The sequence below is a fragment of the Ochlerotatus camptorhynchus genome, unplaced genomic scaffold (genome assembly GCF_037179485.1).
Source record: "Ochlerotatus camptorhynchus isolate MF236.1 unplaced genomic scaffold, CSIRO-AGI_Acam_v1.1 ptg000011l, whole genome shotgun sequence".
Taxonomy (NCBI): domain Eukaryota; kingdom Metazoa; phylum Arthropoda; class Insecta; order Diptera; family Culicidae; genus Ochlerotatus; species Ochlerotatus camptorhynchus.
This window is the reverse complement of record NW_027040503.1, coordinates 444970-463744: the sequence shown is the minus strand read 5'-3', so window position 1 is coordinate 463744 and position 18775 is coordinate 444970. Positions and strand designations below refer to the sequence as shown.

At 42.2% G+C, this 18775-nt stretch overlaps 1 protein-coding gene across 2 annotated transcripts in view; it reads right to left on the bottom strand.

The window, feature by feature from the left end:
• Window positions 1-18775, bottom strand: part of Dip-B (Dipeptidase B) — a 57013-nt gene that overhangs the window by 19491 nt on the left and 18747 nt on the right. The gene's annotated exons all lie outside the window — the stretch shown is intronic.

Sequence of the window (18775 nt, the reverse complement as noted above, 5' to 3'; positions counted from 1 at the left end):
TTCGGCCATCTACGGAAATTTAAGTCAGAGGTTCGGGTGACATATTTCATGATGGCATCCAAGACAAGTCGTCAAGACAGGCGTGTGGCCAAACCACAACATTTCTCGATGAACATTTCAGCGATTCTCTTCATCGACTTTCTCTTTTGATAACCACTGCTAAGCAAACAGATTTCGCGCTAATTTTCCAACATAGTTTCACGAAGGTTGTTCTTATCTAGCATTCAAAACGTCAAATACAAAAGGGAGAGGTTTTGCAGCTGAATTATTAACGAAAGAGAAAGTCGATGAAGAGAATCGATCAATGAAGATAGGACCTTTTGAAATGTTTATCTAGATTTGTTGTATATGACAATGAAAGTTCATCGCCTTAGAGTTTCCGAAGACTTCCAATGTTCTTTTAAGTGCACGGGGACCGCAAACATTACACGTGTCAACCTTAAGGACCGCCTTATTCATGGAGCAGTGCATTGAGCGAAATCTATCCTTCCTCAAATCAATACCGAATTCAGTATAGTATTGGCAACAAAGGAAGAGAAATTTGTTCACCATGATGCGACAATTGGGAATGTTCCTCATACTCAGTGCAAATGAGATGAAGTGGCCCCATTTGTTGAATCTCCTACATCGATTGTCAGAAGGACACAATGGCAATGACTTAACAGATCCTATCCAGGAATTGACTGCACTACAAAGAGCAACTCTGGTCAATGATGATCCAGTCACGTGCTGCGTGTACTTCAACAAGCTGGTTGACACGATTGAATTTCAGCACCGTACAAGTGCTCACGCGCACTTCTTGCTATGGCTGAACAAGGATCCCCGGGAAGCAATCAGTAAAAGTATGCCAAAAACTACAGGTGCAACAGTATCATGGTATGCATGCCTGTACTACCATCGGCTCTTTTCAGGGTTACCAAGATTTTCCAAAAGAGTTAAGTTTTTGAACCTTTCCCAACTAAAATTCATATCAAAAGCTTCTTTTCAGGGTAATCATAGTCATATTAAAGAGTATAAACAGAGAGAACCCCGCTCAAATTCCTATTCCAACACAAAACACAAGCTCCTGCAAATAACATTTATTATATAAGACCACGTAGTCCTACGTCACCATTGCGTACAACCCCAGTTTTTCAAAAGTTCTTTCATCGATTTATCATTTAACGTAAAATATTACCGTTGAACTAAAAAAAATATCACCTCCGTCTGAAAAAAATCCGTAGATATCCGTGGATTTGAATAAATCTACGGATTTGCATAGAAAAAAATATGGCATATCTGGGCGTCACCCGAAAAGCAACGTTGCGAATTGATTTTGCGCAAGCACCTGGAAAATCCACAAATCTCTCATCGGGAAACAACTCGGAATCGTGCAGTCAACAGTGAGTCGTGTGAGTAAACGTTACTACGAAACTCTGAGCATCGAACGGAAGGAGAAATGCGGTCAGAATGGATGTTCTATTAGTGATCAGGATCACAAGCGTGTCGTGAAAGCTCCCATTGCGAACCTAACTAAAACGACCTCGAACCAAGCTTCCCGGCCTCGGTTCGAACCAATCTCGGCCAAAGCTGTTACCATGCCACCACCGAAACAAATTCCCCAGCGTCAACAACAGAAGCTGTTACCACCAGTTCTGACCGAACAGAATTTCCCCACGTTAGCCCCTACCTCGGCTTCGATTCCCCCATCGGACAGCGGGTCGTTGACTCCCTATACAAGTCAACAACCCCCCGCTAGCGGCGGAGTGGATCGCAAAACTGCTAGTGGTAAGTCCGATGGAAACGAAACAGATTCGTCTGTAGGGTCATCCAGCTCCAGAAGACATCTCCGCACTCGACCACCAGGCAAGAAGCCTCGCGTAGATGACGACTGCGACGACAAGCGAGATGGGAGTAACCAACCGTCCTAATGGCTGAGTTCTCCAGTTACAACCTCGCCACCATCAACATCAACAATATTACGAACGCAACGAAGATTGACGCTCTTCGAACCTTTGTACGAACACTGGAACTGGATATCGTTTTCCTCCAGGAGGTGGAGAATGAGCAACTCTCTATCCCTGGCTTCAACGTTATCTGCAATGTGGACCAAGCAAGGCGGGGAACGGCAATCGCGCTGAAAGACCACATACAATTCTCGCATGTGGAGAAGAGCCTGGATGGTCGTCTCATCGCTTTGAGGGTGCAAAACACGACGCTCTGCAACGTATATGCGCCATCGGGGACAGTTGTTCGTGCGGAAAGAGAAAGATTTTTCAACGGCACGATCGCGTACTACCTTCGGTACAACACTCAAAACGTCATCCTCGCTGGAGATTTTAACTGCGTGCTACGTCCGTGCGACTCAACGAGTTCCAACACAAGCCCGGCTCTCCAAGCGACCGTACGGCAGCTACAGCTTCACGATCTGTGGCTGAAATTGTACCCCACAACCCCCGCACCCACGTACATCACACACAATGCGGCATCCAGGCTCGACCGCATGTATGTCAGCGCTGGGCTTTGCGAGCATCTGCGGAGTGCTGCTACGCACGTATGCTTATTCACGGATCACAAAGCGCTAACAGCGCGCATTTGCCTTCCCCACCTTGGCCGCGAACAAGCACGCGGTTACTGGTCCCTCCGCCCTCACCTCTTAACCGCCGAGAACTTAGAGGAATTCCAAGTGCGATGGCAGTTTTGGACCCGCCAACGGAGAAATTTCCCCAGCTGGATGACATGGTGGCTCTCATGCGCGAAGCCAAAAATAAAATCTTTTTTCCGATGGAAGTCAAGTGAAGTTTTCAGGACTTTCAACGCAGAACAACAACGACTCTACGAGCAATTACGACTAGCATATGATGGCTATTACCAGAATCTCACCATGCTGGTGACCATCAATCCATCGTTTCTACTTGGAACAAACTGAGCTACCCAGAGTGGAACGAAACCATCCAGGCATCAATTGGAAAAAGATCTGGATGAACATATCATCGAGAAGGCTATCGTCGAGCCAGCGTACTGATCTTTACCTGCTAGTGAACGAGAAGACGGAACACCGTAGACTGATGAACGTCATCGGCCGTGCAAACGACCCAAACTGTCAGCACTGTGCGGTAGGAATCGAGACTTTGCAACATAAGTTTTGCGAATGCCCTCGAGTTGCTGCAGCTTGGGCACACATCCAGCGAAAATTGACGACGACGCTCGGCGGCTGGCAGAGGCTGAGCTTCGACGATCTTGTACGGCCAATCTTGGGTAACATGACAACAGCGAGAAGAAATCAAATTTTAAAAACGTTCATTAAGTACATCAACTTTGTCAATGTGAATATTAATAATAGAATAGATGTAGGCGAGCTAGATTTCATTTTGACTCTAGAAGATTGATATATTTTTAAATATCTTGAATATGTTATTTAAGACCTAAATAAACAATACTTTACAAAAAAAAAAAAAAAAAAAGTAGAATCCCAATGCGCTTCGGACAGGGATGTGGCCAAAAAGTTGAATCTATCCAAGTCTTTCGTTCAGAGAGCCAAGGACCACTGCATACGTATGGCTCCAAATCGTGACGAACGGCAAAATACGGTGGGAATAGTCACGGGCCCGGAAACTGTACACCCAGATGCCGACGAAGCCTCATTATCTCATCATGGATGATGAGACTTACGTCAAGGCGGACTTCCGGCAGCTTCACCGCCCAGTACAAGTTTGATGTTCCGGAGGAAGTAAGGAAGCAGAAACTTTCTAAGTTTGCCATGAAATAAATGATTTGGCAAGCGATCTGCTCATGTGGCAAACGGAGTGCGCCGTTCGTGACTACCGGCACTGTAAACGGAGAGATCTACCTTAAGGAGTGTCTACAGAAGCGTCTGCTTCTTCTGTTGAAGCAACCCGAGAGCCCTACTATCTTCTGGCCGGCTTCGGATCTTCTTTCGTACCCAAGGACATAAACCCCTCCCCTCAACGCACCGGAACTAAGGCCCATCGAAAAATACTGGGCTATTATGAAGCAGGCACTACGGAAGCAACCAAAGGATGTCAAATCTGAGGAAGACATGAAGAAAAAGTGGGTTTCCGTACAGAAGAAGCTGCAGCCAGATGTTGTACAGAACCTTATGAGTGAAGTTAAGCGTAAGGTGCGAGCGTACGGTTATGGTATTGAAGTTGAATGAAATAAATATGCCAAAAGCTTTTTATTTTACTGTCTGAAAGTTTGAAAAGGATCGGTCAACTAGGCAATTTTCTACAGCGTTTTTTTCCGCGATGCAATTTGATGTGGAACACCCTTTATGTGAGTGCTTGTGAGTGATGCGTACGTTTAGAAAAAGGATATTTTATCTTGGATTGGCCTGCAGTTTTTTTTTTTTTTTTGCTTGAACAATGTATATGTCACACCCCTAGAACTCAGCACAAGTTTTTTGGTGAGCACATCCCTCTAAATATTCGACACACAGGTTCAGTGAGGGAATTACTTTGAAATTGCTATCCAGACCAGTAGATTTCATTATGCCAAACGTCTATCCAGAAAAAAATCTTATAGCAAAATGTGCTCATATCGGACTCCCGATTCTGTTCTTTGATTCCTGGCTTGTTATGAATAACTCGGAGTGAAAGTAGGTTAAGCTGTTGGCAGAGCAATCCATGTCATTTCATCAAATCAGGACAAATTCACACCTCCTTTATACCTCGTCACGGTAACCTGCAAGTCATCGCAAAAACAGGTTCTGCGTCAGAATTCAACCCCAACCCCATCAGTTGTCCGTGATGAGTAATAATCGTAAAACTCTTCACTTTCTTCATCGCCTGCCAGCATCCCCCAAGGAAAGAAACTAAACCACTTTCAAATCACCTCCAGCCAGTTTCACCTTCCTAAAAACACAATTATCGTTCTGCTTGCCCACCGCGCGGGGAGTGGAGTGCAGACTACAATAACAACAAGGAAGCGTGCGCATCAACATCAACAACGGCCCAGCGAGAGAGATCGTTGGCCCAAGGAAGAAACCACCTCACACAGCTCGAAAGATAACTGTTCTCGCGCTCGTCTGACCCACTTTCGGACTTGAAGTTGCTACTTCTTTCCTCTGCGCCTGCCTCTGCGGTAGTTCTTGCAAATCACCGCATACGTCTCTTTGTTCATCCTTCCATGGCAGCAGCAGCAGTAGAACGACGACGACGACGACGACGACGATGACGATGCCCCGTTAAGAGCAATGGTCAGCCAGCAGTCGAGAGCAGTTGCACTAAACAACCGCCAAAGAATTCCCACCGGCCAGGTCCGCTGTAAAATATATATATATATATATAGGTACACACACATATATACAGCACAAACCGCTCAACGAGAGTCAACAAACTCTTGCGGGTTTTGTAGCGGACTCCTCCGCACCACACACCCTGATGCTCCGTTCAATCTGTTGAGTTGAGTTGCGGGGAGCAGCGACCGCGCTCACTCACTCGCTTTCAGGAAGAACGAACCACGAAATGTAGGTTAATTAGCATCAAATTGCTTCTTCGCGTTACGGATGCGGACAGGTGAGAGTAGAGATGCGGTTCGGTTACACTACACTACACGGTCGGCCGGTCGGTAGCAAGCTGCTAGGATTTTTCGGATGATTATTCGGAGCGGTGCATACCGCGTGGTTACGTCATTTGATTTGTTTGTGAAAAATTGCTGACGGGCCGTGTGGAAGCTGATCACTGATCAGGCCTGTTTGATTTGGTTCTGGTGAGTGCTAAATTGGTTTAACCCAATTTCCAACCAACTTCTTGCGTGGTGGACAGGACTACTTAGCGGTTGTTTGTTTGGACGGAGAGGTTTTGGCAAGGAGGTCAATTGAAAGTAGAATTTCAACAAATCATCACGTGATCAAGAACGTCATTAATTTATTAATTTGGAACCAGTTGAGATGTTGGGTTTAACTAGTGGATGAACATCATCATTCACTTTCTCGTGACTGAAATCAGTCTTTTTTGGTAGAACATCCTAAAAGCTCAAGAATAAGAACTTAATGGACGGACAATCCTAGCCTAGAGGATAATATCCATGCCTTGTCATGAAATCAAAATTCAACCAAGGGCAAGTCCAAATGTAAGTCCTGAAGATGCAAAGTATAAGTTCTGAGAGTTGGATTTAATTGGAACAAGTGTTTTTGATTTGAAGTGATGTTTACGAGTTATGATTTGATGAAAAATGTCGAATACGGCATTTTGATGTTAATTGCGAGATTCAAAATGGCCGAATTTATAGCTCAAATGGGAATGGTTGACCATAACAAGCAATTATGGGACGTTTCATGCAAATCGGAGATCAGATCGATTCGTCATTTGGCGTGGATATGCTTTGCAATGTCCTTAGATTTAAATTTGTTTGAGATTTGTGACCAGGGCTGGCAAATGTCATTTTGAATAAAAGATCCCACGCGATAGTTCCAGAGATACTTCTGTCATTATTATTGGATGAGAAAACGACGATAGAGATTTTCTTCAAAATCTCATCGAATTTTTTGTCATGACAGAATGTGACAGTGTTGTGATCATCGTAATTACTAGCTCATTTAATGCTATTAAAGTTACCTGTACTTTTTACTCTACCGATTAGATACGGTAGTTTGCTTAAATTCATCTAAATCAGTTAGTTATGTTGATGTCAAAACCACATAAGAATTTTTTTCATGGGTGCTTGATCATTGAAAAATGACAAGCGAGCTAATGATAGGTGAGGGCCTTTTTTTCTAATCATCACATGACAGGCGTGATATTTACCACCTCTGTTTGTGACATATCATGATGAGGTTTCTTTTGGGACTCTGGACACTTCCTTGGGGGAACTTTGAACATGTCCAGTGGTTTTCAATATGGGAGTGGGCGCTCGATATATCTACATTTGAATAATGAAACACGATACGAAAGTGCGACATTAGAAACATTATCCTCTCCTAAAAATTGACTTCACACGTCGCTAACAATAAGAGAAGTATAATTTATTAAGGTTTAAGGCCGATTATTTTCACATCCCCGAATGATTCACATTTTTACTAAAACTCGACCATTTTGGATCTCGTAAAATTTAAAAAATGGCATCCTTAAAATGTTTCAAAAAATTGTAGCACATAACTGGCACTTCTTATCAAAATGACGACTGACACAAAGTTGTAGAGAAAAGTAATGTTTTTTTTCTGAGAAAAATAAACAAAAACCCTATTTTATTTATATTAATTAAAAATTCAAATGACTTTGTCGGATTTTAGAATCTTTTTTTTTCAAAAAAAGCTTTTTCATATGCAAAGTTTTGAAATGTTAAAACAATGAACAGTTTAAAGCTGACAAAAATCGTAGAACAAGACACCATTTTAAATTTTTTACAAGATCCAAAATGGCCGAATTTTGGCAAAAATGTTAATTATCGCCCATAATAAACAGTTATGCCAAGTTTCATGCGAATCGGGAGAAGGTTCAGTTTTTTTCCGATTCATCATTTGGCGTGGACATGCTTTATTGCAGAACTTACACACTCTATTGCACTTATGCGAAAAAGAACAAGTAGAATTATCAAAGATCTAGAGATCCCGCGCATACAGAAGGTTCATGTCTTCGACAAATTTGTTCAGATGAATAAGACCTATTCTTTAATAAACAATTCGGACTCACCAGGCGGTTCCAGTACGCCATTTAATTTTTAATTATTTGCTTACACTTCAATTTCATTCACACCTTGGGAATAACGGTCATGCTATTCTGCTTGGCGATTATAATCAATCGGGGCTTGTCTGAAACTCACCAAGCAACGATCGCCCTTCCGTAGATGCTTTGCAGTCTAACATCTCTGTTGCTTGCACCTCGTTACTCGATGGCTTCAATCTGCATGGTCTGTCTCAAGTCAACTATATTACTAATCAGAACATGAGAATCTTGGATTTCGCTTTGGTGAATGAAGCAACGCTCTCTCGATGCCAGATTGAAGAAGCTGTAGAACTGCTATCTATTCTTGATGCCAACCATCTCGCTTTTGAAGTAACTATTAGCGAAGACAACAAACCAAGAAGACTGGCAACTCTTTCATTTTCTCATATGAATGCTATGAGACAGGTACAATGGCGTAATATGCAGCTCAAAGGTAAATGCTTCGAACGATTTTGATAGCAAAGATTACATCCTCAGAAGAAAGGTTTGTGTATTTGCTCATTTTTCTATACGTTGCTTCCACCTTCACTCCAGCGCAGTGCTATTGTATCTGCTTGGATTCTGGCAAAGTTGCCAGTCTTCTTGATATGATGTCTTTGCTATTAGTCTCTCACAGACTTTCACCGCGGACATGACTTGACTTTCACCGCGCTGATTTTCAAGGATTACTTGAAGCGCTTCGCCACATTGCTGTAGAGTACTTCACCAGTGTGTTGAAGAGTTACTTGGTTGATTTTGTTCCACTTTAAAACCACCTTGGGGAAATACACATTTACGACGACTCAAACATCTAAGAAACAAAGGGAAAAAAATGAACCCTCCGCAGAATCGCTTCATTTCGAGCAGTATCGTTTTCGTGTAAGCCATTGTGTTTCTTGATATCTAGTCACGATGAACATTCCTCCAGTTCAAAATGACTTGGTTATCGCTTGTTTCTTTCGTCAAGATCATCAGTTCATTTCATTTGAAGCAACGACTTGTTTCAATTAACGCAATGAATGACTCGAAAACTGCTTCCTTCGTTTTCTCAACTTTCACTTCAATTTGGGGCTCATTCGACTTGTCACGCGTCGCATCGTCAGGCATCAAACATAGTATATTTGGATAGTATTCGCACAATATTGGCTGCCGATATATATAGTAATAAATTGTTATTTTATATTAAACAAAAATTAATTTAACGAGGTCATTCTGAAGTCCAAAGAGGCGGTCATCGGGCTAAGGAAAAGTCTCAAATACCCTACAATAGGGTAGTTTTGGAGCGGAGACGACGTGAAGGTGCCGAAAACCGGTATTCGACGTCATTTTGGAATCCGATATGGCAGCCATAGGTTTTCAGAATAAGTGTCAAATATCCAACAATAGGGAATAATGGAAGATAACCTTTTTTTTTTGCTGTTTTATTTAAACATTCCGCTAACAACCCAATTTCATTAATTCATTACAATGGGGTGTTTTCGAAGCAGGTACGACGCGTGGATGCCGGAAATCGATATTCGATTCCATTTTGAGATCCAAAATGGAGGCCATTGGGATTCAGAAATCGTGCCAAATACCCTAAGATATGAGTATTTTCGGAACGGGGACGACACGTAAATGGTGAAAATCGATATTCAACGCTATTTGTAGGGTATTTGTTACTTCTTTTGAAATCGGAAGCCACCGTCTTGAATGTCAAGATGGCGTCGGACATCGATTTCCGGTCTCTAGATATCATCCCGATTCCAAAACAACACACATTGATCGATATTTGACAGTATTTTACACTTTTTCTGAACCAAATCCGCCATCTTCAATTTCAAAATGGCGTTGAGTATCGATTTCATTCTCTAGACGTCATCCCGATTCCAAAAATACCCATATTGATGGGTATTTGACAGTATTTCCCACTTTTATCAAACCGAAAGCCGCCATCTTGGATTTCAAAATGTCGTCGGTGATCGATATCCATCCTCTAGATGACATACTGAGAGCGTAACACAATATGTGCATCACCCCTTATTGATGAGTATTTGTCAGTATTTCCCACATTGTCTTAAACCGGAAGCCATCATCTTGGTTTTCAAAATGGCGTCGCATATCGATTTTCGGTCTTTAGACGTTACCCCTATTCCAAAAATACCCATATTGATGGCTCGGCGTCAGTATTTCCCACTTTTTTCTGAAATCTGAAGCCACCATCTTGGATTTCAAATTGGTGTCGGATATCGATTTTCAATCTCTATACATCATCCCGATTCCAAAAATATTGACAGGTTTCCCACTTTTCTGAAATCGGAAGCCACAATCTTGGATTTCAAAATGGCGTCGAATATCGATTTTCAGTCTCTAGATCGCCATCTTGGATTTTCAAATGGCGTCCCATATCGATTTCAAAATAATCCATATTGATGGGTCGGCGTCAGTATTTTCCACTTTTTCTGAATTCTGAACCCGCTATCAAATAGCGTCGGTCATCGATTCCGGCGTCTAGACGTCACCCCGATTCCAACAATACCCAAACAAACTATTCGACAATGATAAATTGCAATATTTATATTTTTACACGAAACAGCTGTAGGCAGTGACGTAAATCTCACTGTTCGCAGTATGGAATGTTATGGTAGAGTGACGACGTCACTTGAGCGCTCAACAATATTTACATTTTTTTTTTGCTTCTAACACCAGCAAGCTGCCTGTTGGCCCGGACATTATATAAACGTCATTGATACGCATGCGCTTAAATGAACCGAGTGAACAATCAAGAAAAGTCAGAAAAACTGCGCGAATTTGGATCGAACAGCTTCGCTTCTATGCGAAAATAAGTTCATTTCACAATGAAAGACGAAACGAACACGAATCAAGTTAAATCAAACAGCATGAAAATTTATCGAAAGTGGTTCTTTTGAAGTTGAAGGGGATCTGCTCAAAGAGAAGACAGAATGACTTTCAATTGAAAGTGATTGTTTTCAGCTTCGTTGTTGCTTGACGATTTTCGATTGAAAGTGACTTTTTTGGGCCCTGCTCCGAACCTACTGCCTGTCTCGTTGTCCTTTTGCCAAGCAACATTTCGCACGTGCTAGTATCAATAATCGCACGTATAACCATTATTTGTAAAAACGCTACTGCAAACGAGCTCAGGAAAATCTACGCAGACATCCACATTTTTGGAAATTTGGCAACTCTAAACGGAAGGAGAATGGGTTACCCGTTGAGATGTTTCTGAGCAATGAAGTCGTCACTTCCGCTTCGGAAAAGTGCAATTTGTTTGCCACTCACTTTAGAAGGGCATTCAATGACTATGCGTCATCTGCACGACAAATCACATAAGCTTGTAGAGATACACCTAGTGGTGTCTGTTCTCTGGAAGCTTTAAGATCACGTCGAATCAGGTGAACTCCGCAATAAACAAATTGAAATACTCTGTGTCCAGTCCAGATGGCATACCGTCATGCATCCTGCAAATGCGACGAAGAGTTGATTTTCCCTCTTATGACACATTTCAACATATCATTACGGAAGCGTAGTTTCCCCACAAGCTAGAAAACGTCAGTCATGTTCCCCGTGTTTAAAAACTGCATTCGACAGAACATCGAGAATTACAGAGGAATAACTTCGTTGTGTGCCTGTTCAAAGGTTTTCGAAATCATAATAAATGATGTACTTTTCGACTTCTGCAAGAATCATATTTATACGGATCAGCACGGTTTCTACCCCAAAAGATAAACATCTACAAATCTCGTCCAATTTGCTTCGTTTTGCATACGCAACATTGATGCTAGTGCTTAGGTCGACACCACATGCACTGATTTGAAATCAGCTTTCGATATTGTTGACCACGGAATATTACTGAAACGTCTAGGAAGAATTTATGACTTTGCGGATCTTGTTAGCTGGTTTGGATCATACCTTACGGATCGGAATCTCACCGTTAATATCGATTTTGAAACTTCGGACCAATGTTCAAACTTATCTGGCGTTCTACAAGGTAGCAACCTGGGTCCTTTGTTATTCTCACTCTTCATCAACGAGCTTTCCCTCGTACTACTATCTAGCTGCCGTGTGTTTTACGCTGATGACGTCAAAATTTGCATGATCATTAAAGGTATCGAGGACTGCTATGCTCTAAAACTGCTGCTGAATAGTTTTGCTGATTGGTGCACCCGGAACTTGCTGACGTTGAGCATCCACAAGCATCAGTCCTTTGAGCGTGTTCTTCAAGTTCATGATCTTGGCGTCATCCTAGATTCAGCGCTTATTGTTAGCGCCAACCGATAGCTGGGATATATGTTCAAAATATCCTGCGAATGTACCGATCTTCTCTGCTTCCGATCTCTGTACTGCGCTCTGGTGCGAATCCAACTCTGCAGTATGGTGCCCGTACCAGTCAACCTGGACTAGTAGGATCGAAGCAATTCAGAGAAAATTTGTGATTCGTTGAACTTGCCACAATATGGAGATCGATGCTTATTATTGGGACTGCAGACGCTTGAGCAGAGACGAATTGATGCCCAAGCGGTGTTTGTTGCTAAAATTCTCACAGCAGAAACTGACGCACCGGAGATACTAGCTCAACTTAACCTTTACGTTCCTCAACGATTGCTTCCCCAACGAAACGTTTTGCCGCTTGAGCCCCGGAACTTCTTGTATGGCCTTCATGATCCTGTCTGCTTCATGTCGGCTAGGTTCAACGAAGTCTACATTCTCTTCGACTTCAACTCTACTGTGGCAACATTTAAGCGTAGACTAACTGCAAACGCACCCGAGAGATCTTTATTTTATTTTCACTTTCTATCGGAGCGTATGAGTGATCACTAGGGAGCACCGTAGAGAGTTCGTTTGCTTCACCGGGGAGAATCACCCCGGTGAAGACTTTGATTGTTAGTTTGTTTCATACAAAGATTTTTTAAAGGTTACTTTTTCTACTAACGTACAGTATGTAGACAATTATTTTTTAAATTTGATGAAATAATAATGTACACCTTTTGGAAATGCGAATACGGGAAGTGCATCAGCGCACCGTTATTGAAATTTGCTTCAGTTTAGTCGACAGACAGACATGGGACAGAAATCGATTAGGATCACAGCGGGAGTTACACAAGGCTCCATCCTTGGTCCACCGCTCTGGACCGGAATCTACAACGGCGTGCTAACGCTGAAGCTACCCAAAGGAGTTTAGATCGTTGGCTTTGCGGACGACGTCGTCTTGACGGTAACAGGCGAGACGCTGGAAGAGGTGGAAGTGTTGGCGACCGAGGCGATCGACATGATTGGTAACTGGATACAAGGAGCGAAGCTGCAGATAGTCCATCACAAAACGTGAATACTTAAATTTTCTGGGAAAATTAATTAACCGAAATTTTGTGTCGTTCATACAACCATAAACTCTACCTGTGGGCAAAATTTCATAAAATTCTGAGACCCTTCGGCCCATTTTGCCCGATTAAAAAAGTCCCGAGACTCTCGCAAGAATTCCCTGAAGTTGTCGTCCCTAATTATATTTAAGATACGCTTTAGTTCTCCTTGGGGGCCTCCCTTCGCTCAATCGGTAAAGGCGCAGCTACCGAGCAAGACCATGCTGGAGGTCACGATTCCCGGTCCGGTCAGGAATTTTTCGGGTTGGAAAATTTCTCGACTTACCTGGGCATAGAGTATGATTGTACTTGCCACACAATTATACTAATGCAGAAATGGTACAGGCATCGACAGCTTTGTATTAATAACTGTGGAAGTTCATCTATAACACTAAGTTGAGAGCATGCAATAAGCTTGAAATGCGAGGAAGAAGAAGTTATGGTCTCCTTAGAATTCCCATGGAATTCACTTGAGAACTTTCTTGAAATTCTGAATTCTGAATTCAACTGAAAATTCTCTTGGAATTCTCCTCATTGTTCTCTAGAACTTCTTCTCAGAATACCCTTGACGAATACCAGAGCCTTATATTGCAAGGAGGGCCTTTATCGGGCTATTAACGGACTTAGTGGTTAATTGGGTAGCTTCGAAATTAACTTGAAACTATTATCAGAATTTCTTGGGGATTGTATCTCTTGGTATTTGTCAGATGTGATAGGTCGCAACTCTGGCAGCTACAAAGCGAGACCATGCTGAAGGAGGTGGCTGGGTTCGATTCCCGGTTCGGTCTATTAATTTTTCGGGTTGGAAAATTTCTCGACTTCCCGGGGCATAATAGAGTATGATTGTACTTGCCACACAATTATACTAATGCAGAAATGGCACAAGCATCGAAAGCTCTCAATTAAAAACTGTGGAAGTGCAAATCGAACACTAAGTTGAGAGCACGCAATAAGCTAATATACGATAAGCAATAAGCATGAAATGCGAAGAAGAAGAAGGAATAAAACTATCAAACCTCTGATGCTTACCAAAAGTTCGGGATATAGCCAAATTTATTATGTTTCGTAACTTAGCCAAATTCACAAGCTTCAGTAAAATAGTCCAATTTGTAATGGTCCTGGGTCTTCGGGCTGTCCAATATTCTCTGACCTAACTAAAAAAAAGATTCCGAAAATCTGGCAGGACATCCGAGATGCTGCGACTAAGCTAAATTTTAAAGATACCGAGTATTAGCCGCATTTTCGTGATTCTGGGGCTTGAAATCATTTTCAAGATCCGGGTATGAATATTTTCTTCAAAATTTCAGATCAATAACATGGAAGTTTTCTGATCCAAGGCGCTATTTTTTAAGAAGTTTGATTTCAAGGGCCAACAAGTTTTCAATGAATATTTCTCTTTTATGGGAAACGCTCCTATAGTTGCGGTACGTTAGAAGCATTAAGTTCCTATACACTCTCCCCCTGAAGAACGCAAAGTCGGTCATATAGAAGGCTACTGTCTTCGGCAAAGTTGTTCAGTAGATCAAGACTTAATGGTTGGTGGACAGAAGTTCGGAATTTTCTCCCTACGCGGGGCTAGTGTGCTTGAATTTGTGATTTCCTTGCTCGTGTTATATCTTGAAATCCTTGCCATCTTGAAAGTTGCTGTCTTGGGTGAAGTTGTTCAGTGGATCAAGACTTAATGGTTGGTGGACAGAAGTTCGGATTTTTTTCACTACGCGGCGCTAGTGTGCTTGAGTTTGTGATATCTTTGTTCATGTGATTTTTTGAAATCCTTGCCATCTAGGAAGTCTTTGGCAAAGTTGTTCAGTTCAGTTCATTTTTAAAAATAAATTAGTTGATAATTCGGCAACTTCGTCCTGCTGCTGTATATGTGAGATGTTCTTCGTGCTTTATAACAAAAACCTGTCATTCTAGGAAAATACAACCTAGGAAAATATAACATTATGAAATCTGCCCTTAAACATTGTTTGCTGCAGGAAACGACTTCGAGCAACACAAAAGTCCAATATGGAAAGTTGTCCAGGAGAGTCGACATCGTCATCAGCAATATCACTTTTATCATTCCTTCGTAATTTTCACCCAGCTGCTATTTTTAGTTTGCGTGTAGATAGTTAAAAATTAAAAAACTTTCATATTTGGTATGGTTGTAAAAAATAATCAATTGCAATTGTAATGATCCTATAAACAACATTACCGAAGACAGCAACTTCCTAGATGGCAAGGATTTCAAGATATCACATAAAAATGCGCCGCTTAGTGAGAAAATTCCGAGCTTCTGTCCATCAACGATAAGGCTTTGGTCCTCTGAAAAACTTTGCCGAAGACAACAACTTCCTAGATGACAAGGATTTCAAGATAGGGCACAAAACAAGGAAATCGCAAGTTCAAGTATACTAGCACCGCGTAGTGAGAAAATTTCGAACTTCTGTCCAACAACCATTAGGACTCAATCCACTGAACAACTTTGCCGAAGACAGTAACTTCCTAGATGGCAAGGATTTCAAGATTTCACGTAAAATAGGAAATCATCAATACATTTAAACTAGCGCCACGTTGTGAGATAATACCGAAATTCTGTCCCCAACCATTAGGTCATGATCCACTGAACAACTTTGCCGATGGCAGCGATCTCTTAAATGGAAAGGATTTTAAGATATCGACAAAAACAAGGAAATCACTATTGCAAGCACACTAGCGCCGCATAGTGAGAAAAAAAATCCAAACTTCTGTCCACCAACCATGAGGTCTTGGTCCACTGAAAAAGTTTACCTGAGACAACAATTTCCTAGATGGAAATTACTTCAGGATATGACAAAAACAAGGAAATCACAAATTCAAGCACACTAGCATCGCATAGTGAGGAAATTTCAAACTTCTGTCTACCAACCAGGTTTGGTCCACTGAACAACTTCGCTAAAGACAGCAACTTCCTAGATGGCAAGGATTTCAAGATATCACAAAAACAAGGGCATCATTAATTCATGCACACTAGCGCCGCATAGTGAGACAATTTCAAACTTCTGCCCACCAACGTATGGGTCTTGATCCACTGAACAACTTTGCCGAAGACAGTAATCTTCTATATGCCGAAGACAGTAATCTTAGGATCGTCAGATATTCCATGTTGGTCCCTTTTAGGTCAAATCCCATATGCTACGTGTACTCCATTTATGCGAATTCGATTTACGCGGTACGTATTACTCGCACTTTTCGGGGGGAAAGTGTAGTTGTGCATGGAGACTCAATATACAATTATAGGAACCTAACGCTTCTAACGTACGGCAACTATAGGAGCGTTTACCCTAGTACATTTTGGTTTTAAAACATGAGAAACCCTTTTAAGTTATAATTATAGCCCTCTAGTAAAGACATGGACGAGTCACCAAAAAACCGAAAAAAGCTGTCCCAATTGAACAAAGTAGTGCATTTTGACAGTTCGATTGGAACAGCTTTTGGCTGACGTAATTTTTTTTACTAGAGTTTAGTGGGTAATGTTGCTGCTCTTTACTGTTCTTAAATTGGTACCATCTGTGTATTGATGCATAATGAAATGAGCATGACTTTTCGTCCGTACGTTATTCAACTCAATGAATCAGCACCGTAGAACCTCGCGAACAAATTGATGATAAACTTCGCACAAACTAAATCTCACTTTCATGGTTTTACAAAACATCATCTTAAGTCAACATTGATTATTTTGATACGGGTTTCTATAATATTCAGTGTAAGCCTTAACTAGAACATGCTCTGGGAACCATATTTGGCTGATGACCTATGTAGCACTGGTATAAAAACTTCGGAAAGAAGCTAAAATGGAGTCATGTTGCCAAAAACGGGAAGACACTGTAATTCAACTTTAATCACTAGCATGGACTTGACAACATAAAATTAACTCACTTGACAAGCTACCACAGTGCCAACCACCTCACTGCCATCTGGTCAATGACTTGCGGCTTATTTTCAATGCAATCTGAAACTCCCCCGTCATGACTCCCAGATCGGATCGCAATTTCTCTTCGCTATGTTCTGCATTTATTAAGTGGCGTGAGAAACTTTCTCGAGTTCATACTCCTCACATTAACAAAAAAAAAACAAACTCGTTTCCCCCTGCAAAGCTGAAAATGAACGAATTTGCCAATCGCCAACATCGCGCTCCGCCTTTCCTTATTCTCTCTTTCTAGGGCTCCTCTTACACCACGCTGTAAGTAGCCGGCCATGTGGGTACCTATCATCCTTAAGTCCTCACTTCAACATCCGGGTTCATGCATAAAGAAAGTGCTCCCGCATATCCATTATAACGGTACTCCTCCTTGGCCGTCGCATGCTTTCTCAAGCCGACAGAATCAGAACACGTCCGCCAATAATTCTGGATTATATTGCGATGGCATGGGATCTAGTGGGTACCACTTTAATCCGACAAGTCGAAAGCAGTGTCGAACAGAAGGCAAAAATTATCGATAAAGCCGGTCCCGTTTTCGCGAACCGGTTCCTTTCCCAGCCGAGAACAATTCCCATTATGACCAGTTGGCCATTTCTCTTCCAATTATTCCCCTCTTACGTTGGCTTGGTGGCTGAGCAAATCCACGCCGGCTGACGAATCGATCTTATTTTACCACTCCATCAATCACTTTTGTCTCAGACGTCGTTTCGATTAGATGAACCGTTTTCGCGCTATGATTTATTGAAAAATATCGCATACGCCATTTTGAAAAATTAGGCCGTGTTCCAGCACAAACTTGGTTCATTGCCCCTAGCGTAACTTCTGAAATTCGTTTATATTTTTTCTCTATTTGGCGTGGATTTGCTCGGCTTTCTTCGGCCACCGCAGACAGGCTAGCTTTTTAATTCCACCTTCTTTCCTTCCCACGAGCGCTGCCGGGTGCTGTGGTACACGTTCTTCCCGCAAAATCTATTCCATTCCATCAGCGCCAGCGGCACGGTCTCCCGTCCCGTCAGCTGATGTACCTAATCATCATCAAGAGAGCAACGATTCGCTTTATTGCAGGCTTTCGCGGAAGATTGGATTAGAAGAATTTCTCCGCGAAATTTGTTCTTCAACTTCGTCGAAATTTTCGACCGCTTGTTGCTATGCCGACAGTGTTGCCAGCTTGGCCCAGAACCATCAGCTATTGTCAGGTATTCGGGGACCATCAAATTTGGTATCACTGCCCAATAGTGCGTACCGCGATGGAGAAAGAACTCCGAAAATTTAACGGCCAAGCCACTCGGCAAATGACTCTACGCAAAATCTGCGGTTGGCTATCTCCACGCAATGTTCTAATCTTCGTATAGATTTTTATTATACACCATGTTCTTTGGACCACGCCATGGTAATTAACGGGAATTTCGCATCATTCTATCCTAGACCGGGCGGATCAAGTAAAATAGGCAAATCTACCTCCTCCCCGCGGTTGCCTCCGGGCATAGAGCGTCAGAGAAAGCCTTGCATGGCGGATGGCAGTGCGGGCATTGACCGGCGAGAGCTTTTCGAGACAGCCGGTCCCGACAGAAGCGATGCCGAAAAATGATGATTCACTTTTTTTTTAGAAAGAAGAGACTAGCGGATTCTATCTCCCGCGATTCGGTGCAGACTCGTGCCGTTGTTTAAAGAGCCTACGGATCGTACGTAAGAGTTTTGGGATTGAATTAATTAATTCCGTACTTTGCAATTTCCTTTCTTCCCGTGGGCATGGTTCCCCTAAGGTTATGCCAGAAAATGATTGGGCTCACTCCAGCCCTCTTTTATTGTTGCCCATTATGAAGCTCGTTAAGCCG